This window comes from Triplophysa dalaica, chromosome 5, assembly GCF_015846415.1.
Source record: "Triplophysa dalaica isolate WHDGS20190420 chromosome 5, ASM1584641v1, whole genome shotgun sequence".
NCBI lineage: Eukaryota > Metazoa > Chordata > Actinopteri > Cypriniformes > Nemacheilidae > Triplophysa > Triplophysa dalaica.
The window spans coordinates 15,193,544-15,219,910 of NC_079546.1; the positions used below are offsets into that span (position 1 = coordinate 15,193,544).

Genomic DNA, 26,367 nt, shown 5'->3' on the forward strand with positions numbered 1-26,367 from the left:
AAAGCAGACTATGTTTCTGCTCGGTTTCGACTAGGGACCTTTCACGTCAGGAGAATGCGACAGTCACTAAAAGAACATAGTACGTGACATAATAGAGGCTGAATTTCGACAGTCTACAAAACCGTGCATTGAATGCTTAAAGGTTTGGTTACCTTGTCATTATATTCCACTCTATGGCTTAAAACAGACTATGATTCTGCTCGGTTTCGACTAGGGACCTTTCACGTCAGGAGAATGCGACAGTCACTAAAAGAACATAGTACGTGACATAATAGAGGCTGAATTTCGACAGTCTACAAAACCGTGCATTGAATGCTTAAAGGTTTGGTTACCTTGTCATTATATTCCACTCTATGGCTTAAAACAGACTATGTTTCTGCTCGGTTTCGAAACGAGGACCTTTCGCGTGTTAGGCGAACGTGATAACAACTACACTACAGAAACTCTGTATTTTTGCATAAATTTGCCAGTCACAAATTTCATCTTAGTCTGGGACTAGTCTTAAGCCTTGTCTACGAAACCGTGCATTGAATGCTTAAAGGTTTGGTTACCTTGTCATTATATTCCACTCTATGGCTTAAAGCAGACTATGTTTCTGCTCGGGTTTCGAAGCGAGGACCTTTTGCGTGTAAAGCAAACGTGATAACCACTACACTACAGAAATGTGGACAATTCCTGCGTACGTCGTCAACCAGGCGCTGGTTTAAAACAGACCACGCAAGTATTGTCTGACTTTGGCAAGAAACTTGCCAGTCACAAATTTGAAGGTATTCCAGGTCAAGTTTATTCAGGTAAGACATCTCGAACAATCATCTTAGTCTGGGATTAGTCTTAAGCCTTGTCTACAAAACTGGGCATTGAATGCTTAAAGTTTTGTTTAGCTTGTAATTACGTTTAACCATATGGCTTAAAGAAGGCGATTATTCTGCTCGGTTTCGACTAGGGACCTTTCACGTCAGGAGAATGCGACAGTCACTAAAAGAACATAGCTTGTAACATAATAGAGGCTGAATTTCGACTGTCTATAAAAACCGTTCATTGAATGCTTAAAGGTTTGGTTACCTTGTCATTATATTCCACTCTATGGCTTAAAACAGACTATGTTTCTGCTCGGTTTCGAACCGAGGACCTTTCGCGTGTTAGGCGAACGTGATAACCACTACACTACAGAAACTCTGAACTTGGCATAAATTTGCCAGTCACAAATTTTAAGGTGTTTCAGGGCAAGATTTTTCAGTTAAGAAATCTCAAACACTCATCTTAGTCTGGGACTAGTTTTAAGCCTTGTCTACGAAACCGTGCATTGAATGCTTAAAGGTTTGGTTACCTTGTCATTATATTCCACTCTATGGCTTAAAACAGACTATGATTCTGCTCGGTTTCGACTAGGGACCTTTCACGTCAGGAGAATGCGACAGTCACTAAAAGAACATAGTACGTGACATAATAGAGGCTGAATTTCGACAGTCTACAAAACCGTGCATTGAATGCTTAAAGGTTTGGTTACCTTGTCATTATATTCCACTCTATGGCTTAAAACAGACTATGTTTCTGCTCGGTTTCGAAACGAGGACATTTCGCGTGTTAGGCGAACGTGATAACCACTACACTACAGAAACTCTGTATTTTTGCATAAATTTGCCAGTCACAAATTTTAAGGTGTTTCAGGGCAAGATTTTTCAGTTAAGGAATCTCAAACAATCATCTTAGTCTGGGACTAGTCTTAAGCCTTGTCTACGAAACCGTGCATTGAATGCTTAAAGGTTTGGTTACCTTGTCATTATATTCCACTCTCTGGCTTAAAGCAGACTATGTTTCTGCTCGGTTTCGACTAGGGACCTTTCACGTCAGGAGAATGCGACAGTCACTAAAAGAACATAGTACGTGACATAATAGAGGCTGAATTTCGACAGTCTACAAAACCGTGCATTGAATGCTTAAAGGTTTGGTTACCTTGTCATTATATTCCACTCTATGGCTTAAAACAGACATTGATTCTGCTCGGTTTCGACTAGGGACCTTTCACGTCAGGAGAATGCGACAGTCACTAAAAGAACATAGTACGTGACATAATAGAGGCTGAATTTCGACAGTCTACAAAACCGTGCATTGAATGCTTAACGGTTTGGTTACCTTGTCATTATATTCCACTCTATGGCTTAAAACAGACTATGTTTCTGCTCGGTTTCGAAACGAGGACCTTTCGCGTGTTAGGCGAACGTGATAACCACTACACTACAGAAACTCTGTATTTTTGCATAAATTTGCCAGTCACAAATTTTAAGGTGTTTCAGGGCAAGATTTTTCAGTTAAGATATCTCAAACAATCATCTTAGTCTGGGACTAGTCTTAAGCCTTGTCTACGAAACCGTGCATTGAATGCTTAAAGGTTTGGTTACCTTGTCATTATATTCCACTCTATGGCTTAAAGCAGACTATGTTTCTGCTCGGTTTCGAACCGAGGACCTTTTGCGTGTAAAGCAAACGTGATAACCACTACACTACAGAAACGTGGACAATTCCTGCGTATGTCGTCAACCTGGCGCTGGTTTAAAACAGACCACGCAAGTATTGTCTGACTTTGGCAAGAAACTTGCCAGTCACAAATTTGAAGGTATTCCAGGTCAAGTTTATTCAGGTAAGACATCTCGAACATTCATCTTAGTCTGGGACTAGTCTTAAGCCTTGTCTACAATACTGGGCATTGAATGCTTAAAGTTTTGTTTAGCTTGTAATTACGTTTAACCATATGGCTTAAAGAAGGCGATTATTCTGCTCGGTTTCGACTAGGGACCTTTCACGTCAGGAGAATGCGACAGTCACTAAAAGAACATAGTACGTGACATAATAGAGGCTGAATTTGACAATCCCAAAAAGCTTTCAATCAGGCCGATACGCATTGCAGCTACGTTTTACACTGATTGCATTTGCTCTGGTTGACGCCAAAACCTGAAAACTGTTTCTGCTCGGTCTCTAACCGAGGACCTTTCGCGTGTTAGGCGAACGTGATAACCAATACACTACAGAAACTCTGAATTTCGCATAAATTTGCCAGTAACAAATTTTAAGGTGTTTCAGGGCAAGATTTTTCAGTTAAGGAATCTCAAACAATCATCTTAGTCTGGGACTAGTCTTAAGCCTTGTCTACGAAACCGTGCATTGAATGCTTAAAGGTTTGGTTACCTTGTCATTATATTGCTCTCTATGGCTTAAAGCACACTATGTTTCTGCTTGGTTTCGAACCGAGGACCTTTTGCGTGTGAAGCAAACGTGATAACCACTACACTACAGAAACGTGGACAATTCCTGCGTACGTCGTCAAACTGGCGCTGGTTTAAAACAGACCACCCAAGCATTGTCTGACTTTGGCAAGAAACTTGACAGTCGCAAATTTGAAGGTGCAATGCGTCAGGGGAATTCGACAGTCACTAAAAGAACATAGTACATGACATAATAGAGGCTGAATTTCGACAGTCAACAAAACCGTGCATTGAATGCTTAAAGGTTTGGTTACCTTGTCATTATATTCCACTCTATGGCTTAAAACAGACTATGTTTCTGCTCGGTTTCGAACCGAGGACCTTTCGCGTGTTAGGCGAACGTGATAACCACTACACTACAGAAACGTGGACAATTCCGGCGTACGTCGTCAACCTGGCGCTGGTTTAAAACAGACCACGCAAGTATTGTCTGACTTTGGCAAGAAACTTGCCAGTCACAAATTTGAAGGTATTCCAGGTCAAGTTTATTCAGGTAAGACATCTCGAACATTCATCTTAGTATGGGACTAGTCTTAAGCCTTGTCTATGAAACCGTGCATTGAATGCTTAAAGGTTTGGTTACCTTGTCATTATATTCCACTCTATGGCTTAAAGCAGACTATGTTTCTGCTCGGTTTCGACTAGGGACCTTTCACGTCAGGAGAATGCGACAGTCACTAAAAGAACATAGTACGTGACATAATAGAGGCTGAATTTCGACAGTCTACAAAACCGTGCATTGAATGCTTAAAGGTTTGGTTACCTTATCGTTATATTCCACTCTATGGCTTAAAGCAGACTATGCTTCTGCTCGGTTTCGACTAGGGACCTTTCACGTCAGGAGAATGCGACAGTCACTAAAAGAACATAGCTTGTAACATAATAGAGGCTGAATTTCGACAGTCTATAAAAACCGTGCATTGAATGCTTAAAGGTTTGGTTACCTTGTCATTATATTCCACTCTATTGCTTAAAGCAGACTATGTTTCTGCTCGGTTTCGACTAGGGACCTTTCACGTCAGGAGAATGCGACAGTCACTAAAAGAACATAGCTTGTAACATAATAGAGGCTGCATTTCGACAGTCTATAAAAACCGTGCATTGAATGCTTAAAGGTTTGGTTACCTTGTCATTATATTCCATTCTATGGCTTAAAACAGACTATGTTTCTGCTCGGTTTCGAACCGAGGACCTTTCGCGTGTTAGGCGAACGTGATAACAACTACACTACAGAAACTCTGAACTTGGCATAAATTTGCCAGTCACAAATTTTAAGGTGTTTCAGGGCAAGATTTTTCAGTTAAGAAATCTCAAACACTCATCTTAGTCTGGGACTAGTTTTAAGCCTTGTCTACGAAACCGTGCATTGAATGCTTAAAGGTTTGGTTACCTTGTCATTATATTCCACTCTATGGCTTAAAACAGACTATGATTCTGCTCGGTTTCGACTAGGGACCTTTCACGTCAGGAGAATGCGACAGTCACTAAAAGAACATAGTACGTGACATAATAGAGGCTGAATTTCGACAGTCTACAAAACCGTGCATTGAATGCTTAAAGGTTTGGTTACCTTGTCATTATATTCCACTCTATGGCTTAAAACAGACTATGTTTCTGCTCGGTTTCGAAACGAGGACATTTCGCGTGTTAGGCGAACGTGATAACCACTACACTACAGAAACTCTGTATTTTTGCATAAATTTGCCAGTCACAAATTTTAAGGTGTTTCAGGGCAAGATTTTTCAGTTAAGGAATCTCAAACAATCATCTTAGTCTGGGACTAGTCTTAAGCCTTGTCTACGAAACCGTGCATTGAATGCTTAAAGGTTTGGTTACCTTGTCATTATATTCCACTCTCTGGCTTAAAGCAGACTATGTTTCTGCTCGGTTTCGACTAGGGACCTTTCACGTCAGGAGAATGCGACAGTCACTAAAAGAACATAGTACGTGACATAATAGAGGCTGAATTTCGACAGTCTACAAAACCGTGCATTGAATGCTTAAAGGTTTGGTTACCTTGTCATTATATTCCACTCTATGGCTTAAAACAGACTATGTTTCTGCTCGGTTACGAAACGAGGACCTTTCGCGTGTTAGGCGAACGTGATAACCACTACACTACAGAAACTCTGAATTTGGCATAAATTTGCCAGTCACAAATTTTAAGGTGTTTCAGGGCAAGATTTTTCAGTTAAGGAATCTCAAACAATCATCTTAGTCTGGGACTAGTCTTAAGCCTTGTCTACGAAACCGTGCATTGAATGCTTAAAGGTTTGGTTACCTTGTCATTATATTCCACTCTATGGCTTAAAGCAGACTATGTTTCTGCTCGGTTTCGAACCGAGGACCTTTCGCGTGTTAGGCGAACGTGATAACCACTACACTACAGAAACTCTGAATTTCGCATAAATTTGCCAGTAACAAATTTTAAGGTGTTTCAGGGCAAGATTTTTCAGTTAAGGAATCTCAAACAATCATCTTAGTCTGGGACTAGTCTTAAGCCTTGTCTACGAAACCGTGCATTGAATGCTTAAAGGTTTGGTTACCTTGTCATTTTATTCCACTCTATGGCTTAAAGCAGACTATGTTTCTGCTCGGTTTCGAACCGAGGACCTTTTGCGTGTAAAGCAAACGTGATAACCACTACACTACAGAAAAGTGGACAATTCCTGCGTACGTCGTCAAACTGGCGCTGGTTTAAAACAGACCACGCAAGTATTGTCTGACTTTGGCAAGAAACTTGCCAGTCACAAATTTGAAGGTATTCCAGGTCAAGTTTATTCAGGTAAGACATCTCGAACATTCATTTCAGTTTGAGACTAGTCTTAAGCCTTGTCGACAAAAAAGTGCATTGAATGCTTAAGGTTTGGTTACCTTGTCATTATATTCCACTCTATGGCTTAAAGCAGACTATGTTTCTGCTCGGTTTCGACTAGGGACCTTTCACGTCAGGAGAATGCGACAGTCACTAAAATAACATTGTACGTGACATAATAGAGGCTGAATTTCGACAGTCTACAAAACCGTGCATTGAATGCTTAAAGGTTTGGTTACCTTATCGTTATATTCCACTCTATGGCTTAAAGCAGACTATGCTTCTGCTCGGTTTCGACTAGGGACCTTTCACGTCAGGAGAATGCGACAGTCACTAAAAGAACATAGCTTGTAACATAATAGAGGCTGAATTTCGACAGTCTATAAAAACCGTGCATTGAATGCTTAAAGGTTTGGTTACCTTGTCATTATATTCCACTCTATGGCTTAAAGCAGACTATGTTTCTGCTCGGTTTCGACTAGGGACCTTTCACGTCAGGAGAATGCGACAGTCACTAAAAGAACATAGCTTGTAACATAATAGAGGCTGCATTTCGACAGTCTATAAAAACCGTGCATTGAATGCTTAAAGGTTTGGTTACCTTGTCATTATATTCCATTCTATGGCTTAAAACAGACTATGTTTCTGCTCGGTTTTGAACCGAGGACCTTTCGCGAGTGAGGTGAACGTGATAACCACTACACTACAGAAACGTGGACAATTCCTGCGTACGTCGTCAAACTGGCGCTGGTTTAAAACAGACCACCCAAGCATTGTCTGACTTTGGCAAGAAACTTGCCAGTCACAAATTTGAAGGTGCAATGCGTCAGGGGAATGCGACAGTCACTAAAAGAACATAGTACGTGACATAATAGAGGCTGAATTTCGACAGTCTACAAAACCGTGCATTGAATGCTTAAAGGTTTGGTTACCTTGTCATTATATTCCACTCTATGGCTTAAAACAGACTATGTTTCTGCTCGGTTACGAAACGAGGACCTTTCGCGTGTTAGGCGAACGTGATAACCACTACACTACAGAAACTCTGAATTTGGCATAAATTTGCCAGTCACAAATTTTAAGGTGTTTCAGGGCAAGATTTTTCAGTTATGGAATCTCGAACATTCATCTTAGTCTGGGACTAGTCTTAAGCCTTGTCTACGAAACCGTGCATTGAATGCTTAAAGGTTTGGTTACCTTGTCATTATATTCCACTCTATGGCTTAAAGCAGACTATGTTTCTGCTCGGTTTCGAACCGAGGACCTTTTGCGTGTAAAGCAAACGTGATAACCACTACAAAACAGAAACGTGGACAATTCCTGCGTACGTCGTCAACCTGGCGCTGGTTTAAAACAGACCACGCAACTATTGTCTGACTTTGGCAAGAAACTTGCCAGTCACAAATTTGAAGGTATTCAAGGTCAAGTTTATTCAGGTAAGACATCTCGAACGTTCATCTTAGTCTGGAACTAGTCTTAAGCCTTGTCTACAAAACTGGGCATTGAATGCTTAAAGTTTTGTTTAGCTTGTAATTACGTTTAACCATATGACTTAAAGAAGGCGATTATTCTGCTCGGTTTCGACTAGGGACCTTTCACGTCAGGAGAATGCGACAGTCATTAAAAGAACATAGTACGTGACATAATAGAGGCTGAATTTGACAATCCCAAAAAGCTTTCAATCAGGCCGATACGCAGTGCAGCTACGTTTTACACCGATGGCATTTGCTCTGGTTGACGCCAAAACCTGAAAACTGTTTCTGCTCGGTCTCGAACCGAGGACCCTTCGCGTGTTAGGCCAACGTGATAACCAATACGCTACAGAAACTCTGAATTTCGCATAAATTTGCCAGTCACAAATTTTAAGGTGTTTCAGGGCAAGATTTTTCAGTTAAGAAATCTCAAACACTCATCTTAGTCTGGGACTAGTCTTAAGCCTTGTCTACGAAACCGTGCATTGAATGCTTAAAGGTTTGGTTACGTTGTCATTATATTCCACTCTATGGCATAAAGCAGACTATGTTTCTGCTCGGTTTCGAACCGAGGACCTTTTGCGTGTAAAGCAAACGTGATAACCACTACACTTCAGAAACTCTGAATTTCGCATAAATTTGCCAGTAACAAATTTTAAGGTGTTTCGGGGCAAGATTTTTCAGTTAAGGAATCTCAAACAATCATCTTAGTCTGGGACTAGTCTTAAGCCTTGTCTACGAAACCGTGCATTGAATGCTTAAAGGTTTGGTTACCTTGTCATTATATTCCACTCTATGGCTTAAAGCAGACTATGTTTCTGCTCGGTTTCGACTAGGGACCTTTCACGTCAGGAGAATGCGACAGTCACTAAAAGAACATAGTACGTGACATAATAGAGGCTGAATTTCGACAGTCTACAAAACCGTGCATTGAATGCTTAAATGTTTGGTTACCTTGTCATTATATTCCATTCTATGGCTTAAAGCAGACTATGTTTCTGCCCGGTTTCGAACCGAGGACCTTTTGCGTGTGAAGCAAACGTGATAACCACTACACTACAGAAACGTGGACAATTCCTGCGTACGTCGTCAACCTGCCGCTGGTTTAAAACAGACCACGCAAGTATTGAATGACTTTGGCAAGAAACTTGCCAGTCACAAATTTGAAGGTATTCCAGGTCAAGTTTATTCAGGTAAGACATCTCGAACATTCATCTTAGTATGGGACTAGTCTTATGCCTTGTCTACGAAACCGTGCATTGAATGCTTAAATGTTTGGTTACCTTGTCATTATATTCCACTCTATGGCTTAAAGCAGACTATGTTTCTGCTCGGTTTCGACTAGGGACCTTTCACGTCAGGAGAATGCGACAGTCACTAAAAGAACATAGTACGTGACATAATAGAGGCTGAATTTCGACAGTCTACAAAACCGTGCATTGAATGCTTAAAGGTTTGGTTACCTTATCGTTATATTCCACTCTATGGCTTAAAGCAGACTATGTTTCTGCTCGGTTTCGACTAGGGACCTTTCACGTCAGGAGAATGCGACAGTCACTAAAAGAACATAGCTTGTAACATAATAGAGGCTGAATTTCGGCAGTCTATAAAAACCGTGCATTGAATGCTTAAAGGTTTGGTTACCTTGTCATTATATTCCACTCTATGGCTTAAAACAGACTATGTTTCTGCTCGGTTTCGAACCGAGGACCTTTCGCGTGTGAGGCGAACGTGATAACCACTACACTACAGAAACTCTGAATTTGGCAAGAATCTTTCCAGTCACAAATTTGAAGGTGTTCCAGGTCAAGTTTATTCAGGTGAGACATCTCGAACATTCATTTCAGTATGGGACTAGTCTTAAGCCTTGTCTACAAAACAGTGCATTGAATGCTTAAGGTTTGGTTACCTTGTCGTTATATTCCACTCTATGGCTTAAAGCAGACTATGTTTCTGCTCGGTTTCGAACCGAGGACCTTTTGCGTGTTAAGCAAACGTGATACCCACTACACTACAGAAACGTGGACAATTCCTGCGTACGTCGTCCACCTGGCGCTGGTTTAAAACAGACCACGCAAGCATTGTCTGACTTTGGCAAGAAACTTGCCAGTCACAAATTTGAAGGTGCAATGCGTCAGGGGAATGCGACAGTCACTAAAAGAACATAGTACGTGACATAATAGAGGCTGAATTTGACAATCCCAAAAAGCTTTCAATCAGGCCGATACGCAGTGCAGCTACGTTTTACACCGATGGCATTTGCTCTGGTTGACGCCAAAACCTGAAAACTGTTTCTGCTCGGTCTCGAACCGAGGACCCTTCGCGTGTTAGGCGAACGTGATAACCAATACGCTACAGAAACTCTGAATTTCGCATAAATTTGCCAGTCACAAATTTTAAGGTGTTTCAGGGCAAGATTTTTCAGTTAAGAAATCTCAAACACTCATCTTAGTCTGGGACTAGTCTTAAGCCTTGTCTACGAAACCGTGCATTGAATGCTTAAAGGTTTGGTTACCTTGTCATTATATTCCACTCTATGGCATAAAGCAGACTATGTTTCTGCTCGGTTTCGAACCGAGGACCTTTTGCGTGTAAAGCAAACGTGATAACCACTACACTTCAGAAACTCTGAATTTCGCATAAATTTGCCAGTAACAAATTTTAAGGTGTTTCAGGGCAAGATTTTTCAGTTAAGGAATCTCAAACAATCATCTTAGTCTGGGACTAGTCTTAAGCCTTGTCTACGAAACCGTGCATTGAATGCTTAAAGGTTTGGTTACCTTGTCATTATATTCCACTCTATGGCTTAAAGCAGACTATGTTTCTGCTCGGTTTCGACTAGGGACCTTTCACGTCAGGAGAATGCGACAGTCACTAAAAGAACATAGTACGTGACATAATAGAGGCTGAATTTCGACAGTCTACAAAACCGTGCATTGAATGCTTAAAGGTTTGGTTACCTTGTCATTATATTCCACTCTATGGCTTAAAGCAGACTATGTTTCTGCTCGGTTTCGAACCGAGGACCTTTTGCGTGTGAAGCAAACGTGATAACCACTACACTACAGAAACGTGGACAATTCCTGCGTACGTCGTCAACTTGGCGCTGGTTTAAAACAGACCACGCAAGTATTGAATGACTTTGGCAAGAAACATGCCAGTCACAAATTTGAAGGTATTCCAGGTCAAGTTTATTCAGGTAAGACATCTCGAACATTCATCTTAGTATGGGACTAGTCTTATGCCTTGTCTACGAAACCGTGCATTGAATGCTTAAAGGTTTGGTTACCTTGTCATTATATTCCACTCTATGGCTTAAAGCAGACTATGTTTCTATTCGGTTTCGACTAGGGACCTTTCACGTCAGGAGAATGCGACAGTCACTAAAAGAACATAGTACGTGACATAATAGAGGCTGAATTTCGACAGTCTATAAAAACCGTGCATTGAATGCTTAAGGTTTGGTTACCTTGTCGTTATATTCCACTCTATGGATTAAAGCAGACTATGTTTCTGCTCGGTTTCGAACCGAGGACCCTTTGCGTGTAAAGCAAACGTGATAACCACTACACTACAGAAACGTGGACAATTCCTGCGTACGTCGTCAAACTGGCGCTGGTTTAAAACAGACCACGCAAGCATTGTCTGACTTTGGCAAGAAACTTGCCAGTCACAAATTTGAAGGTGCAATGCGTCAGGGGAATGCGACAGTCACTAAAAGAACATAGTACGTTACATAATAGAGGCTGAATTTCGACAGTCTACAAAACCGTGCATTGAATGCTTAAAGGTTTGGTTACCTTGTCATTATATTCCACTCTATGGCTTAAAGCAGACTCTGTTTCTGCTCGGTTTCGAACCGAGGACCTTTCGCGTGTTAGGCGAACGTGATAACCACTACACTACAGAAACTCTGAATTTCGCATAAATTTGCCAGTAACAAATTTTAAGGTGTTTCAGGGCAGGATTTTTCAGTTAAGGAATCTCAAACAATCATCTTAGTCTGGGACTAGTTTTAAGCCTTGTCTACGAAACCGTGCATTGAATGCTTAAAGGTTTGGTTACCTTGTCATTATATTCCACTCTATGGCTTAAAGCAGACTATGTTTCTGCTCGGTTTCGAACCGAAGACCTTTTGCGTGTAAAGCAAACGTGATAACCACTAAACTACAGAAACGTGGACAATTCCTGCGTACGTCGTCAACCTGGCGCTGGTTTAAAACAGACCACGCAAGTATTGTCTGACTTTGGCAAGAAACTTGCCAGTCACAAATTTGAAGGTATTCCAGGTCAAGTTTATTCAGGTAAGACATCTCGAACATTCATTTCAGTTTGAGACTAGTCTTAAGCCTTGTCGACAAAAAAGTGCATTGAATGCTTAAGGTTTGGAAACCGAGCAGAAACTATGTTTCTGCTCGGTTTCGAACCGAGGACCTTTTGCGTGTAAAGCAAACGTGATAACCACTACACTACAGAAACGTGGACAATTCCTGCGTACGTCGTCAACCTGGCGCTGGTTTAAAACAGACCACGCAAGTATTGTCTGACTTTGGCAAGAAACTTGCCAGTCACAAATTTGAAGGTATTCCAGGTCAAGTTTATTCAGGTAAGACATCTCGAACATTCATTTCAGTTTGAGACTAGTCTTAAGCCTTGTCGACAAAAAAGTGCATTGAATGCTTAAGGTTTGGTTACCTTGTCATTATATTCCACTCTATGGCTTAAAGCAGACTATGTTTCTGCTCGGTTTCGACTAGGGACCTTTCACGTCAGGAGAATGCGACAGTCATTAAAAGAACATAGTACGTGACATAATAGAGGCTGAATTTGACAATCCCAAAAAGCTTTCAATCAGGCCGATACGCATTGCAGCTACGTTTTACACCGATGGCATTTGCTCTGGTTGACGCCAAAACCTGAAAACTGTTTCTGCTCGGTCTCGAACCGAGGACCCTTCGCGTGTTAGGCGAACGTGATAACCAATACGCTACAGAAACTCTGAATTTCGCATAAATTTGCCAGTCACAAATTTTAAGGTGTTTCAGGGCAAGATTTTTCAGTTAAGAAATCTCAAACACTCATCTTAGTCTGGGACTAGTCTTAAGCCTTGTCTACGAAACCGTGCATTGAATGCTTAAAGGTTTGGTTACCTTGTCATTATATTCCACTCTATGGCATAAAGCAGACTATGTTTCTGCTCGGTTTCGAACCGAGGACCTTTTGCGTGTAAAGCAAACGTGATAACCACTACACTTCAGAAACTCTGAATTTCGCATAAATTTGCCAGTAACAAATTTTAAGGTGTTTCAGGGCAAGATTTTTCAGTTAAGGAATCTCAAACAATCATCTTAGTCTGGGACTAGTCTTAAGCCTTGTCTACGAAACCGTGCATTGAATGCTTAAAGGTTTGGTTACCTTGTCATTATATTCCACTCTATGGCTTAAAGCAGACTATGTTTCTGCTCGGTTTCGACTAGGGACCTTTCACGTCAGGAGAATGCGACAGTCACTAAAAGAACATAGTACGTGACATAATAGAGGCTGAATTTTGACAGTCTACAAAACCGTGCATTGAATGCTTAAAGGTTTGGTTACATTGTCATTATATTCCACTCTATGGCTTAAAGCAGACTATGTTTCTGCTCGGTTTCGAACCGAGGACCTTTTGCGTGTGAAGCAAACGTGATAACCACTACACTACAGAAACGTGGACAATTCCTGCGTACGTCGTCAACCTGGCGCTGGTTTAAAACAGACCACGCAAGTATTGAATGACTTTGGCAAGAAACTTGCCAGTCACAAATTTGAAGGTATTCCAGGTCAAGTTTATTCAGGTAAGACATCTCGAACATTCATCTTAGTATGGGACTAGTCTTATGCCTTGTCTACGAAACCGTGCATTGAATGCTTAAAGGTTTGGTTACCTTGTCATTATATTCCACTCTATGGCTTAAAGCAGACTATGTTTCTGCTCGGTTTCGACTAGGGACCTTTCACGTCAGGAGAATGCGACAGTCACTAAAAGAACATAGTACGTGACATAATAGAGGCTGAATTTCGACAGTCTACAAAACCGTGCATTGAATGCTTAAAGGTTTGGTTACCTTATCGTTATATTCCACTCTATGGCTTAAAGCAGACTATGTTTCTGCTCGGTTTCGACTAGGGACCTTTCACGTCAGGAGAATGCGACAGTCACTAAAAGAACATAGCTTGTAACATAATAGAGGCTGAATTTCGGCAGTCTATAAAAACCGTGCATTGAATGCTTAAAGGTTTGGTTACCTTGTCATGATATTCCACTCTATGGCTTAAAACAGACTATGTTTCTGCTCGGTTTCGAACCGAGGACCTTTCGCGTGTGAGGCGAACGTGATAACCACTACACTAAAGAAACTCTGAATTTGGCAAGAAACTTGCCAGTCACAAATTTGAAGGTGTTCCAGGTCAAGTTTATTCAGGTGAGACATCTCGAACATTCATTTCAGTATGGGACTAGTCTTAAGCCTTGTCTACAAAACAGTGCATTGAATGCTTAAGGTTTGGTTACCTTGTCGTTATATTCCACTCTATGGCTTAAAGCAGACTATGTTTCTGCTCGGTTTCGAACCGAGGACCTTTTGCGTGTAAAGCAAACGTGATAACCACTACACTACAGAAACGTGGACAATTCCTGCGTACGTCGTCAATCTGGCGCTGGTTTAAAACAGACCACGCAAGCATTGTCTGACTTTGGCAAGAAACTTGCCAGTCACAAATTTGAAGGTATTCCAGGTCAAGTTTATTCAGGTAAGACATCTCGAACATTCATCTTAGTCTGGGACTAGTCTTAAGCCTTGTTTACGAAACCGTGCATTGAATGCTTAAAGGTTTGGTTACCTTGTCATTATATTCCACTCTATGGCTTAAAGCAGACTATGTTTCTGCTCGGTTTCGAACCGAGGACCTTTTGCGTGTAAAGCAAACGTGATAACCACTACAAAACAGAAACGTGGACAATTCCTGCGTACGTCGTCAACCTGGCGCTGGTTTAAAACAGACCACGCAACTATTGTCTGACTTTGGCAAGAAACTTGCCAGTCACAAATTTGAAGGTATTCAAGGTCAAGTTTATTCAGGTAAGACATCTCGAACATTCATCTTAGTCTGGAACTAGTCTTAAGCCTTGTCTACAAAACTGGGCATTGAATGCTTAAAGTTTTGTTTAGCTTGTAATTACGTTTAACCATATGACTTAAAGAAGGCGATTATTCTGCTCGGTTTCGACTAGGGACCTTTCACGTCAGGAGAATGCGACAGTCATTAAAAGAACATAGTACGTGACATAATAGAGGCTGAATTTGACAATCCCAAAAAGCTTTCAATCAGGCCGATACGCAGTGCAGCTACGTTTTACACCGATGGCATTTGCTCTGGTTGACGCCAAAACCTGAAAACTGTTTCTGCTCGGTCTCGAACCGAGGACCTTTTGCGTGTAAAGCAAACGTGATAACCACTACACTTCAGAAACTCTGAATTTCGCATAAATTTGCCAGTAACAAATTTTAAGGTGTTTCAGGGCAAGATTTTTCAGTTAAGGAATCTCAAACAATCATCTTAGTCTGGGACTAGTCTTAAGCCTTGTCTACGAAACCGTGCATTGAATGCTTAAAGGTTTGGTTACCTTGTCATTATATTCCACTCTATGGCTTAAAGCAGACTATGTTTCTGCTCGGTTTCGACTAGGGACCTTTCACGTCAGGAGAATGCGACAGTCACTAAAAGAACATAGTACGTGACATAATAGAGGCTGAATTTCGACAGTCTACAAAACCGTGCATTGAATGCTTAAAGGTTTGGTTACCTTGTCATTATATTCCACTCTATGGCTTAAAGCAGACTATGTTTCTGCTCGGTTTCGAACCGAGGACCTTTTGCGTGTGAAGCAAACGTGATAACCACTACACTACAGAAACGTGGACAATTCCTGCGTACGTCGTCAACCTGGCGCTGGTTTAAAACAGACCACGCAAGTATTGAATGACTTTGGCAAGAAACATGCCAGTCACAAATTTGAAGGTATTCCAGGTCAAGTTTATTCAGGTAAGACATCTCGAACATTCATCTTAGTATGGGACTAGTCTTATGCCTTGTCTACGAAACCGTGCATTGAATGCTTAAAGGTTTGGTTACCTTGTCATTATATTCCACTCTATGGCTTAAAGCAGACTATGTTTCTGCTCGGTTTCGACTAGGGACCTTTCACGTCAGGAGAATGCGACAGTCACTAAAAGAACATAGTACGTGACATAATAGAGGCTGAATTTCGACAGTCTATAAAAACCGTGCATTGAATGCTTAAGGTTTGGTTACCTTGTCGTTATATTCCACTCTATGGATTAAAGCAGACTATGTTTCTGCTCGGTTTCGAACCGAGGACCCTTTGCGTGTAAAGCAAACGTGATAACCACTACACTACAGAAACGTGGACAATTCCTGCGTACGTCGTCAAACTGGCGCTGGTTTAAAACAGACCACGCAAGCATTGTCTGACTTTGGCAAGAAACTTGCCAGTCACAAATTTGAAGGTGCAATGCGTCAGGGGAATGCGACAGTCACTAAAAGAACATAGTACGTTACATAATAGAGGCTGAATTTCGACAGTCTACAAAACCGTGCATTGAATGCTTAAAGGTTTGGTTACCTTGTCATTATATTCCACTCTATGGCTTAAAGCAGACTCTGTTTCTGCTCGGTTTCGAACCGAGGACCTTTCGCGTGTTAGGCGAACGTGATAACCACTACACTACAGAAACTCTGAATTTCGCATAAATTTGCCAGTAACAAATTTTAAGGTGTTTCAGGGCAAGATTTTTCAGTTAAGGAATCTCAAACAATCATCTTAGTCTGGGACTAGTTTTAAGCCTTGTCTACGAAACCGTGCATTGAATGCTTAAAGGTTTGGTTACCTTGTCATTATATTCCACTCTATGGCTTAAAGCAGACTATGTTTCTGCTCGGTTTCGAACCGAGGACCTTTTGCGTGTAAAGCAAACGTGATAACCACTACACTACAGAAACGTGGACAATTCCTGCGTACGTCGTCAACCTGGCGCTGGTTTAAAACAGACCACGCAAGTATTGTCTGACTTTGGCAAGAAACTTGCCAGTCACAAATTTGAAGGTATTCCAGGTCAAGTTTATTCAGGTAAGACATCTCGAACATTCATTTCAGTTTGAGACTAGTCTTAAGCCTTGTCGACAAAAAAGTGCATTGAATGCTTAAGGTTTGGAAACCGAGCAGTTTCGAACCGAGGACCTTTTGCGTGTAAAGCAAACGTGATAACCACTACACTACAGAAACGTGGACAATTCCTGCGTACGTCGTCAACCTGGCGCTGGTTTAAAACAGACCACGCAAGTATTGTCTGACTTTGGCAAGAAACTTGCCAGTCACAAATTTGAAGGTATTCCAGGTCAAGTTTATTCAGGTAAGACATCTCGAACATTCATTTCAGTTTGAGACTAGTCTTAAGCCTTGTCGACAAAAAAGTGCATTGAATGCTTAAGGTTTGGTTACCTTGTCATTATATTCCACTCTATGGCTTAAAGCAGACTATGTTTCTGCTCGGTTTCGACTAGGGACCTTTCACGTCAGGAGAATGCGACAGTCACTAAAAGAACATTGTACGTGACATAATAGAGGCTGAATTTGACAATCCCAAAAAGCTTTCAATCAGGCCGATACGCATTGCAGCTACGTTTTACACCGATGGCATTTGCTCTGGTTGACGCCAAAACCTGAAAACTGTTTCTGCTCGGTCTCGAACCGAGGACCCTTCGCGTGTTAGGCAAACGTGATAACCAATACGCTACAGAAACTCTGAATTTCGCATAAATTTGCCAGTCACAAATTTTAAGGTGTTTCAGGGCAAGATTTTTCAGTTAAGAGATCTCAAACACTCATCTTAGTTTGGGACTAGTCTTAAGCCTTGTCTACAAAACCGTGCATTGAATGCTTAAAGGTTTGGTTACCTTGTCATTATATTCCACTCTATGGCTTAAAGCAGACTCTGTTTCTGCTCGGTTTCGAACCGAGGACCTTTTGCGTGTAAAGCAAACGTGATAACCACTACACTTCAGAAACTCTGAATTTCGCATAAATTTGCCAGTAACAAATTTTAAGGTGTTTCAGGGCAAGATTTTTCAGTTAAGGAATCTCAAACAATCATCTTAGTCTGGGACTAGTCTTAAACCTTGTCTACGAAACCGTGCATTGAATGCTTAAAGGTTTGGTTACCTTATCGTTATATTCCACTCTATGGCTTAAAGCAGACTATGTTTCTGCTCGGTTTCGACTAGGGACCTTTCACGTCAGGAGAATGCGACAGTCACTAAAAGAACATAGCTTGTAACATAATACAGGCTGAATTTCGGCAGTCTATAAAAACCGTGCATTGAATGCTTAAAGGTTTGGTTACCTTGTCATTATATTCCACTCTATGGCTTAAAACAGACTATGTTTCTGCTCGGTTTCGAACCGAGAACCTTTCGCGTGTGAGGCGAACGTGATAACCACTACACTAAAGAAACTCTGAATTTGGCAAGAAACTTGCCAGTCACAAATTTGAAGGTGTTCCAGGTCAAGTTTATTCAGGTGAGACATCTCGAACATTCATTTCAGTATGGGACTAGTCTTAAGCCTTGTCTACAAAACAGTGCATTGAATGCTTAAGGTTTGGTTACCTTGTCGTTATATTCCACTCTATGGCTTAAAGCAGACTATGTTTCTGCTCGGTTTCGAACCGAGGACCTTTTGCGTGTAAAGCAAACGTGATAACCACTACACTACAGAAACGTGGACAATTCCTGCGTACGTCGTCAATCTGGCGCTGGTTTAAAACAGACCACGCAAGCATTGTCTGACTTTGGCAAGAAACTTGCCAGTCACAAATTTGAAGGTATTCCAGGTCAAGTTTATTCAGGTAAGACATCTCGAACATTCATCTTAGTCTGGGACTAGTCTTAAGCCTTGTCTACGAAACCGTGCATTGAATGCTTAAAGGTTTGGTTACCTTGTCATTATATTCCACTCTATGGCTTAAAACAGACTATGTTTCTGCTCGGTTTCGAACCGAGGACCTTTTGCGTGTAAAGCAAACGTGATAACCACTACAAAACAGAAATGTGGACAATTCCTGCGTACGTCGTCAACCTGGCGCTGGTTTAAAACAGACCACGCAACTATTGTCTGACTTTGGCAAGAAACTTGCCAGTCACAAATTTGAAGGTATTCCAGGTCAAGTTTATTCAGGTAAGACATCTCGAACGTTCATCTTAGTCTGGGACTAGTCTTAAGCGTTGTCTACAAAACTGGGCATTGAATGCTTAAAGTTTTGTTTAGCTTGTAATTACGTTTAACCATATGACTTAAAGAAGGCGATTATTCTGCTCGGTTTCGACTAGGGACCTTTCACGTCAGGAGAATGCGACAGTCATTAAAAGAACATAGTACGTGACATAATAGAGGCTGAATTTGACAATCCCAAAAAGCTTTCAATCAGGCCGATACGCAGTGCAGCTACGTTTTACACCGATGGCATTTGCTCTGGTTGACGCCAAAACCTGAAAACTGTTTCTGCTCGGTCTCGAACCGAGGACCCTTCGCGTGTTAGGCCAACGTGATAACCAATACGCTACAGAAACTCTGAATTTCGCATAAATTTGCCAGTCACAAATTTTAAGGTGTTTCAGGGCAAGATTTTTCAGTTAAGAAATCTCAAACACTCATCTTAGTCTGGGACTAGTCTTAAGCCTTGTCTACGAAACCGTGCATTGAATGCTTAAAGGTTTGGTTACCTTGTCATTATATTCCACTCTATGGCATAAAGCAGACTATGTTTCTGCTCGGTTTCGAACCGAGGACCTTTTGCGTGTAAAGCAAACGTGATAACCACTACACTTCAGAAACTCTGAATTTCACATAAATTTGCCAGTAACAAATTTTAAGGTGTTTCAGGGCAAGATTTTTCAGTTAAGGAATCTCAAACAATCATCTTAGTCTGGGACTAGTCTTAAGCCTTGTCTACGAAACCGTGCATTGAATGCTTAAAGGTTTGGTTACCTTGTCATTATATTCCACTCTATGGCTTAAAGCAGACTATGTTTCTGCTCGGTTTCGACTAGGGACCTTTCACGTCAGGAGAATGCGACAGTCCCTAAAAGAACATAGTACGTGACATAATAGAGGCTGAATTTCGACAGTCTACAAAACCGTGCATTGAATGCTTACCTTGTCATTATATTCCACTCTATGGCTTAAAGCAGACTATGTTTCTGCTCGGTTTCGAACCGAGGACCTTTTGCGTGTGAAGCAAACGTGATAACCACTACACTACAGAAACGTGAACAATTCCTGCGTACGTCGTCAACCTGGCGCTGGTTTAAAACAGACCACGCAAGCATTGAATGACTTTGGCAAGAAACTTGCCAGTCACAAATTTGAAGGTATTCCAGGTCAAGTTTATTCAGGTAAGACATCTCGAACATTCATCTTAGTATGGGACTAGTCTTATGCCTTGTCTACGAAACCGTGCATTGAATGCTTAAAGGTTTGGTTACCTTGTCATTATATTCCACTCTATGGCTTAAAGCAGACTATGTTTCTGCTCGGTTTCGACTAGGGACCTTTCACGTCAGGAGAATGCGACAGTCACTAAAAGAACATAGTACGTGACATAATAGAGGCTGAATTTCGACAGTCTACAAAACCGTGCATTGAATGCTTAAAGGTTTGGTTACCTTATCGTTATATTCCACTCTATGGCTTAAAACAGACTATGTTTCTGCTCGGTTTCGACTAGGGACCTTTCACGTCAGGAGAATGCGACAGTCACTAAAAGAACATAGTACGTGACATAATAGAGGCTGAATTTCGACAGTCTATAAAAACCGTGCATTGAATGCTTAAGGTTTGGTTACCTTGTCGTTATATTCCACTCTATGGATTAAAGCAGACTATGTTTCTGCTCGGTTTCGAACCGAGGACCTTTTGCGTGTAAAGCAAACGTGATAACCACTACACTACAGAAACGTGGACAATTCCTGCGTACGTCGTCAAACTGGCGCTGGTTTAAAACAGACCACGCAAGCATTGTCTGACTTTGGCAAGAAACTTGCCAGTCACAAATTTGAAGGTGCAATGCGTCAGGGGAATGCGACAGTCACTAAAAGAACATAGTACGTGACATAATAGAGGCTGAATTTCGACAGTCTACAAAACCGTGCATTGAATGCTTAAAGATTTGGTTACCTTGTCATTATATTCCACTCTATGGCTTAAAGCAGACTCTGTTTCTGCTCGGTTTCGAACCGAGGACCTTTCGCGTGTTAGGCGAACGTGATAACCACTACACTACAGAAACTCTGAATTTCGCATAAATTTGCCAGTAACAAATTTTAAGGTGTTTCAGGGCAAGATTTTTCAGTTAAGGAATCTCAAACAATCATCTTAGTCTGGGACTAGTTTTAAGCCTTGTCTACGAAACCGTGCATTGAATGCTTAAAGGTTTGGTTACCTTGTCATTATATTCCACTCTATGGCTTAAACCAGACTATGTTTCTGCTCGGTTTCGAACCGAGGACCTTTTGCGTGTAAAGCAAACGTGATAACCACTACACTACAGAAACGTGGACAATTCCTGCGTACGTCGTCAACCTGGCGCTGGTTTAAAACAGACCACGCAAGTATTGTCTGACTTTGGCAAGAAACTTGCCAGTCACAAATTTGAAGGTATTCCAGGTCAAGTTTATTCAGGTAAGACATCTCGAACATTCATTTCAGTTTGAGACTAGTCTTAAGCCTTGTCGACAAAAAAGTGCATTGAATGCTTAAGGTTTGGTTACCTTGTCATTATATTCCACTCTATGGCTTAAAGCAGACTATGTTTCTGCTCGGTTTCGACTAGGGACCTTTCACGTCAGGAGAATGCGACAGTCACTAAAAGAACATTGTACGTGACATAATAGAGGCTGAATTTGACAATCCCAAAAAGCTTTCAATCAGGCCGATACGCATTGCAGCTACGTTTTACACCGATGGCATTTGCTCTGGTTGACGCCAAAACCTGAAAACTGTTTCTGCTCGGTCTCGAACCGAGGACCCTTCGCGTGTTAGGCAAACGTGATAACCAATACGCTACAGAAACTCTGAATTTCGCATAAATTTGCCAGTCACAAATTTTAAGGTGTTTCAGGGCAAGATTTTTCAGTTAAGAGATCTCAAACACTCATCTTAGTTTGGGACTAGTCTTAAGCCTTGTCTACAAAACCGTGCATTGAATGCTTAAAGGTTTGGTTACCTTGTCATTATATTCCACTCTATGGCTTAAAGCAGACTCTGTTTCTGCTCGGTTTCGAACCGAGGACCTTTTGGGTGTAAAGCAAACGTGATAACCACTACACTTCAGAAACTCTGAATTTCGCATAAATTTGCCAGTAACAAATTTTAAGGTGTTTCAGGGCAAGATTTTTCAGTTAAGGAATCTCAAACAATCATCTTAGTCTGGGACTAGTCTTAAGCCTTGTCTACGAAACCGTGCATTGAATGCTTAAAGGTTTGGTTACCTTATCGTTATATTCCACTCTATGGCTTAAAGCAGACTATGTTTCTGCTCGGTTTCGACTAGGGACCTTTCACGTCAGGAGAATGCGACAGTCACTAAAAGAACATAGCTTGTAACATAATACAGGCTGAATTTCGGCAGTCTATAAAAACCGTGCATTGAATGCTTAAAGGTTTGGTTACCTTGTCATTATATTCCACTCTATGGCTTAAAACAGACTATGTTTCTGCTCGGTTTCGAACCGAGAACCTTTCGCGTGTGAGGCGAACGTGATAACCACTACACTAAAGAAACTCTGAATTTGGCAAGAAACTTGCCAGTCACAAATTTGAAGGTGTTCCAGGTCAAGTTTATTCAGGTGAGACATCTCGAACATTCATTTCAGTATGGGACTAGTCTTAAGCCTTGTCTACAAAACAGTGCATTGAATGCTTAAGGTTTGGTTACCTTGTCGTTATATTCCACTCTATGGCTTAAAGCAGACTATGTTTCTGCTCGGTTTCGAACCGAGGACCTTTTGCGTGTAAAGCAAACGTGATAACCACTACACTACAGAAACGTGGACAATTCCTGCGTACGTCGTCAATCTGGCGCTGGTTTAAAACAGACCACGCAAGCATTGTCTGACTTTGGCAAGAAACTTGCCAGTCACAAATTTGAAGGTATTCCAGGTCAAGTTTATTCAGGTAAGACATCTCGAACATTCATCTTAGTCTGGGACTAGTCTTAAGCCTTGTCTACGAAACCGTGCATTGAATGCTTAAAGGTTTGGTTACCTTGTCATTATATTCCACTCTATGGCTTAAAACAGACTATGTTTCTGCTCGGTTTCGAACCGAGGACCTTTTGCGTGTAAAGCAAACGTGATAACCACTACAAAACAGAAATGTGGACAATTCCTGCGTACGTCGTCAACCTGGCGCTGGTTTAAAACAGACCACGCAACTATTGTCTGACTTTGGCAAGAAACTTGCCAGTCACAAATTTGAAGGTATTCCAGGTCAAGTTTATTCAGGTAAGACATCTCGAACGTTCATCTTAGTCTGGGACTAGTCTTAAGCGTTGTCTACAAAACTGGGCATTGAATGCTTAAAGTTTTGTTTAGCTTGTAATTACGTTTAACCATATGACTTAAAGAAGGCGATTATTCTGCTCGGTTTCGACTAGGGACCTTTCACGTCAGGAGAATGCGACAGTCATTAAAAGAACATAGTACGTGACATAATAGAGGCTGAATTTGACAATCCCAAAAAGCTTTCAATCAGGCCGATACGCAGTGCAGCTACGTTTTACACCGATGGCATTTGCTCTGGTTGACGCCAAAACCTGAAAACTGTTTCTGCTCGGTCTCGAACCGAGGACCCTTCGCGTGTTAGGCCAACGTGATAACCAATACGCTACAGAAACTCTGAATTTCGCATAAATTTGCCAGTCACAAATTTTAAGGTGTTTCAGGGCAAGATTTTTCAGTTAAGAAATCTCAAACACTCATCTTAGTCTGGGACTAGTCTTAAGCCTTGTCTACGAAACCGTGCATTGAATGCTTAAAGGTTTGGTTACCTTGTCATTATATTCCACTCTATGGCATAAAGCAGACTATGTTTCTGCTCGGTTTCGAACCGAGGACCTTTTGCGTGTAAAGCAAACGTGATAACCACTACACTTCAGAAACTCTGAATTTCACATAAATTTGCCAGTAACAAATTTTAAGGTGTTTCAGGGCAAGATTTTTCAGTTAAGGAATCTCAAACAATCATCTTAGTCTGGGACTAGTCTTAAGCCTTGTCTACGAAACCGTGCATTGAATGCTTAAAGGTTTGGTTACCTTGTCATTATATTCCACTCTATGGCTTAAAGCAGACTATGTTTCTGCTCGGTTTCGACTAGGGACCTTTCACGTCAGGAGAATGCGACAGTCCCTAAAAGAACATAGTACGTGACATAATAGAGGCTGAATTTCGACAGTCTACAAAACCGTGCATTGAATGCTTACCTTGTCATTATATTCCACTCTATGGCTTAAAGCAGACTATGTTTCTGCTCGGTTTCGAACCGAGGACCTTTTGCGTGTGAAGCAAACGTGATAACCACTACACTACAGAAACGTGAACAATTCCTGCGTACGTCGTCAACCTGGCGCTGGTTTAAAACAGACCACGCAAGCATTGAATGACTTTGGCAAGAAACTTGCCAGTCACAAATTTGAAGGTATTCCAGGTCAAGTTTATTCAGGTAAGACATCTCGAACATTCATCTTAGTATGGGACTAGTCTTATGCCTTGTCTACGAAACCGTGCATTGAATGCTTAAAGGTTTGGTTACCTTGTCATTATATTCCACTCTATGGCTTAAAGCAGACTATGTTTCTGCTCGGTTTCGACTAGGGACCTTTCACGTCAGGAGAATGCGACAGTCACTAAAAGAACATAGTACGTGACATAATAGAGGCTGAATTTCGACAGTCTACAAAACCGTGCATTGAATGCTTAAAGGTTTGGTTACCTTATCGTTATATTCCACTCTATGGCTTAAAGCAGACTATGTTTCTGCTCGGTTTCGACTAGGGACCTTTCACGTCAGGAGAATGCGACAGTCACTAAAAGAACATAGTACGTGACATAATAGAGGCTGAATTTCGACAGTCTAAAAAAACCGTGCATTGAATGCTTAAGGTTTGGTTACCTTGTCGTTATATTCCACTCTATGGATTAAAGCAGACTATGTTTCTGCTCGGTTTCGAACCGAGGACCTTTTGCGTGTAAAGCAAACGTGATAACCACTACACTACAGAAACGTGGACAATTCCTGCGTACGTCGTCAAACTGGCGCTGGTTTAAAACAGACCACGCAAGCATTGTCTGACTTTGGCAAGAAACTTGCCAGTCACAAATTTGAAGGTGCAATGCGTCAGGGGAATGCGACAGTCACTAAAAGAACATAGTACGTGACATAATAGAGGCTGAATTTCGACAGTCTACAAAACCGTGCATTGAATGCTTAAAGGTTTGGTTACCTTGTCATTATATTCCACTCTATGGCTTAAAGCAGACTCTGTTTCTGCTCGGTTTCGAACCGAGGACCTTTCGCGTGTTAGGCGAACGTGATAACCACTACACTACAGAAACTCTGAATTTCGCATAAATTTGCCAGTAACAAATTTTAAGGTGTTTCAGGGCAAGATTTTTCAGTTAAGGAATCTCAAACAATCATCTTAGTCTGGGACTAGTTTTAAGCCTTGTCTACGAAACCGTGCATTGAATGCTTAAAGGTTTGGTTACCTTGTCATTATATTCCACTCTATGGCTTAAAGCAGACTATGTTTCTGCTCGGTTTCGAACCGAGGACCTTTTGCGTGTAAAGCAAACGTGATAACCACTACACTACAGAAACGTGGACAATTCCTGCGTACGTCGTCAACCTGGCGCTGGTTTAAAACAGACCACGCAAGTATTGTCTGACTTTGGCAAGAAACTTGCCAGTCACAAATTTGAAGGTATTCCAGGTCAAGTTTATTCAGGTAAGACATCTCGAACATTCATTTCAGTTTGAGACTAGTCTTAAGCCTTGTCGACAAAAAAGTGCATTGAATGCTTAAGGTTTGGTTACCTTGTCATTATATTCCACTCTATGGCTTAAAGCAGACTATGTTTCTGCTCGGTTTCGAACCGAGGACCTTTTGCGTGTGAAGCAAACGTGATAACCACTACACTACAGAAACGTGGACAATTCCTGCGTACGTCGTCAACCTGGCGCTGGTTTAAAACAGACCACGCAAGTATTGAATGACTTTGGCAAGAAACTTGCCAGTCACAAATTTGAAGGTATTCCAGGTCAAGTTTATTCAGGTAAGACATCTCGAACATTCATCTTAGTATGGGACTAGTCTTATGCCTTGTCTACGAAACCGTGCATTGAATGCTTAAAGGTTTGGTTACCTTATCGTTATATTCCACTCTATGGCTTAAAGCAGACTATGTTTCTGCTCGGTTTCGACTAGGGACCTTTCACGTCAGGAGAATGCGACAGTCACTAAAAGAACATAGCTTGTAACATAATAGAGGCTGAATTTCGGCAGTCTATAAAAACCGTGCATTGAATGCTTAAAGGTTTGGTTACCTTGTCATTATATTCCACTCTATGGCTTAAAACAGACTATGTTTCTGCTCGGTTTCGAACCGAGGACCTTTCGCGTGTGAGGCGAACGTGATAACCACTAC

The 26,367-nt window shown here is 41.3% G+C and overlaps 24 non-coding genes across 24 annotated transcripts; all 24 read right to left on the reverse strand.

Moving 5' to 3' along the window:
* Positions 1 to 1,101: 1,101 nt before the first annotated feature.
* On the reverse strand, positions 1,102 to 1,174 carry trnav-aac (transfer RNA valine (anticodon AAC)). The gene has a single exon. It is a non-coding gene; the product is annotated as a tRNA-Val (tRNA).
* Positions 1,175 to 2,438: 1,264 nt separating this feature from the next.
* On the reverse strand, positions 2,439 to 2,511 carry trnav-uac (transfer RNA valine (anticodon UAC)). Its single transcript has one exon. It is a non-coding gene; the product is annotated as a tRNA-Val (tRNA).
* A 1,042-nt stretch (positions 2,512 to 3,553) lies between these two features.
* Positions 3,554 to 3,626, reverse strand: trnav-aac (transfer RNA valine (anticodon AAC)). The gene has a single exon. It is a non-coding gene; the product is annotated as a tRNA-Val (tRNA).
* A 1,954-nt stretch (positions 3,627 to 5,580) lies between these two features.
* Positions 5,581 to 5,653, reverse strand: trnav-aac (transfer RNA valine (anticodon AAC)). Its single transcript has one exon. It is a non-coding gene; the product is annotated as a tRNA-Val (tRNA).
* Positions 5,654 to 9,230: 3,577 nt separating this feature from the next.
* Positions 9,231 to 9,303, reverse strand: trnav-cac (transfer RNA valine (anticodon CAC)). Its single transcript has one exon. It is a non-coding gene; the product is annotated as a tRNA-Val (tRNA).
* A 1,243-nt stretch (positions 9,304 to 10,546) lies between these two features.
* trnav-cac (transfer RNA valine (anticodon CAC)) lies at positions 10,547 to 10,619 on the reverse strand. Its single transcript has one exon. It is a non-coding gene; the product is annotated as a tRNA-Val (tRNA).
* A 767-nt stretch (positions 10,620 to 11,386) lies between these two features.
* Positions 11,387 to 11,459, reverse strand: trnav-aac (transfer RNA valine (anticodon AAC)). Its single transcript has one exon. It is a non-coding gene; the product is annotated as a tRNA-Val (tRNA).
* A 494-nt stretch (positions 11,460 to 11,953) lies between these two features.
* trnav-uac (transfer RNA valine (anticodon UAC)) lies at positions 11,954 to 12,026 on the reverse strand. The gene has a single exon. It is a non-coding gene; the product is annotated as a tRNA-Val (tRNA).
* A 1,155-nt stretch (positions 12,027 to 13,181) lies between these two features.
* trnav-cac (transfer RNA valine (anticodon CAC)) lies at positions 13,182 to 13,254 on the reverse strand. The gene has a single exon. It is a non-coding gene; the product is annotated as a tRNA-Val (tRNA).
* Positions 13,255 to 14,136: 882 nt separating this feature from the next.
* trnav-uac (transfer RNA valine (anticodon UAC)) lies at positions 14,137 to 14,209 on the reverse strand. The gene has a single exon. It is a non-coding gene; the product is annotated as a tRNA-Val (tRNA).
* Positions 14,210 to 15,429: 1,220 nt separating this feature from the next.
* On the reverse strand, positions 15,430 to 15,502 carry trnav-cac (transfer RNA valine (anticodon CAC)). Its single transcript has one exon. It is a non-coding gene; the product is annotated as a tRNA-Val (tRNA).
* A 767-nt stretch (positions 15,503 to 16,269) lies between these two features.
* trnav-aac (transfer RNA valine (anticodon AAC)) lies at positions 16,270 to 16,342 on the reverse strand. The gene has a single exon. It is a non-coding gene; the product is annotated as a tRNA-Val (tRNA).
* A 192-nt stretch (positions 16,343 to 16,534) lies between these two features.
* Positions 16,535 to 16,607, reverse strand: trnav-uac (transfer RNA valine (anticodon UAC)). The gene has a single exon. It is a non-coding gene; the product is annotated as a tRNA-Val (tRNA).
* Positions 16,608 to 18,311: 1,704 nt separating this feature from the next.
* On the reverse strand, positions 18,312 to 18,384 carry trnav-uac (transfer RNA valine (anticodon UAC)). Its single transcript has one exon. It is a non-coding gene; the product is annotated as a tRNA-Val (tRNA).
* Positions 18,385 to 19,857: 1,473 nt separating this feature from the next.
* trnav-cac (transfer RNA valine (anticodon CAC)) lies at positions 19,858 to 19,930 on the reverse strand. Its single transcript has one exon. It is a non-coding gene; the product is annotated as a tRNA-Val (tRNA).
* A 616-nt stretch (positions 19,931 to 20,546) lies between these two features.
* trnav-uac (transfer RNA valine (anticodon UAC)) lies at positions 20,547 to 20,619 on the reverse strand. The gene has a single exon. It is a non-coding gene; the product is annotated as a tRNA-Val (tRNA).
* Positions 20,620 to 20,877: 258 nt separating this feature from the next.
* Positions 20,878 to 20,950, reverse strand: trnav-aac (transfer RNA valine (anticodon AAC)). Its single transcript has one exon. It is a non-coding gene; the product is annotated as a tRNA-Val (tRNA).
* Positions 20,951 to 21,142: 192 nt separating this feature from the next.
* trnav-uac (transfer RNA valine (anticodon UAC)) lies at positions 21,143 to 21,215 on the reverse strand. The gene has a single exon. It is a non-coding gene; the product is annotated as a tRNA-Val (tRNA).
* A 1,421-nt stretch (positions 21,216 to 22,636) lies between these two features.
* Positions 22,637 to 22,709, reverse strand: trnav-uac (transfer RNA valine (anticodon UAC)). The gene has a single exon. It is a non-coding gene; the product is annotated as a tRNA-Val (tRNA).
* Positions 22,710 to 24,182: 1,473 nt separating this feature from the next.
* trnav-cac (transfer RNA valine (anticodon CAC)) lies at positions 24,183 to 24,255 on the reverse strand. Its single transcript has one exon. It is a non-coding gene; the product is annotated as a tRNA-Val (tRNA).
* Positions 24,256 to 24,871: 616 nt separating this feature from the next.
* Positions 24,872 to 24,944, reverse strand: trnav-uac (transfer RNA valine (anticodon UAC)). Its single transcript has one exon. It is a non-coding gene; the product is annotated as a tRNA-Val (tRNA).
* Positions 24,945 to 25,202: 258 nt separating this feature from the next.
* On the reverse strand, positions 25,203 to 25,275 carry trnav-aac (transfer RNA valine (anticodon AAC)). Its single transcript has one exon. It is a non-coding gene; the product is annotated as a tRNA-Val (tRNA).
* Positions 25,276 to 25,467: 192 nt separating this feature from the next.
* Positions 25,468 to 25,540, reverse strand: trnav-uac (transfer RNA valine (anticodon UAC)). The gene has a single exon. It is a non-coding gene; the product is annotated as a tRNA-Val (tRNA).
* A 255-nt stretch (positions 25,541 to 25,795) lies between these two features.
* Positions 25,796 to 25,868, reverse strand: trnav-cac (transfer RNA valine (anticodon CAC)). Its single transcript has one exon. It is a non-coding gene; the product is annotated as a tRNA-Val (tRNA).
* Positions 25,869 to 26,367: the final 499 nt, after the last annotated feature.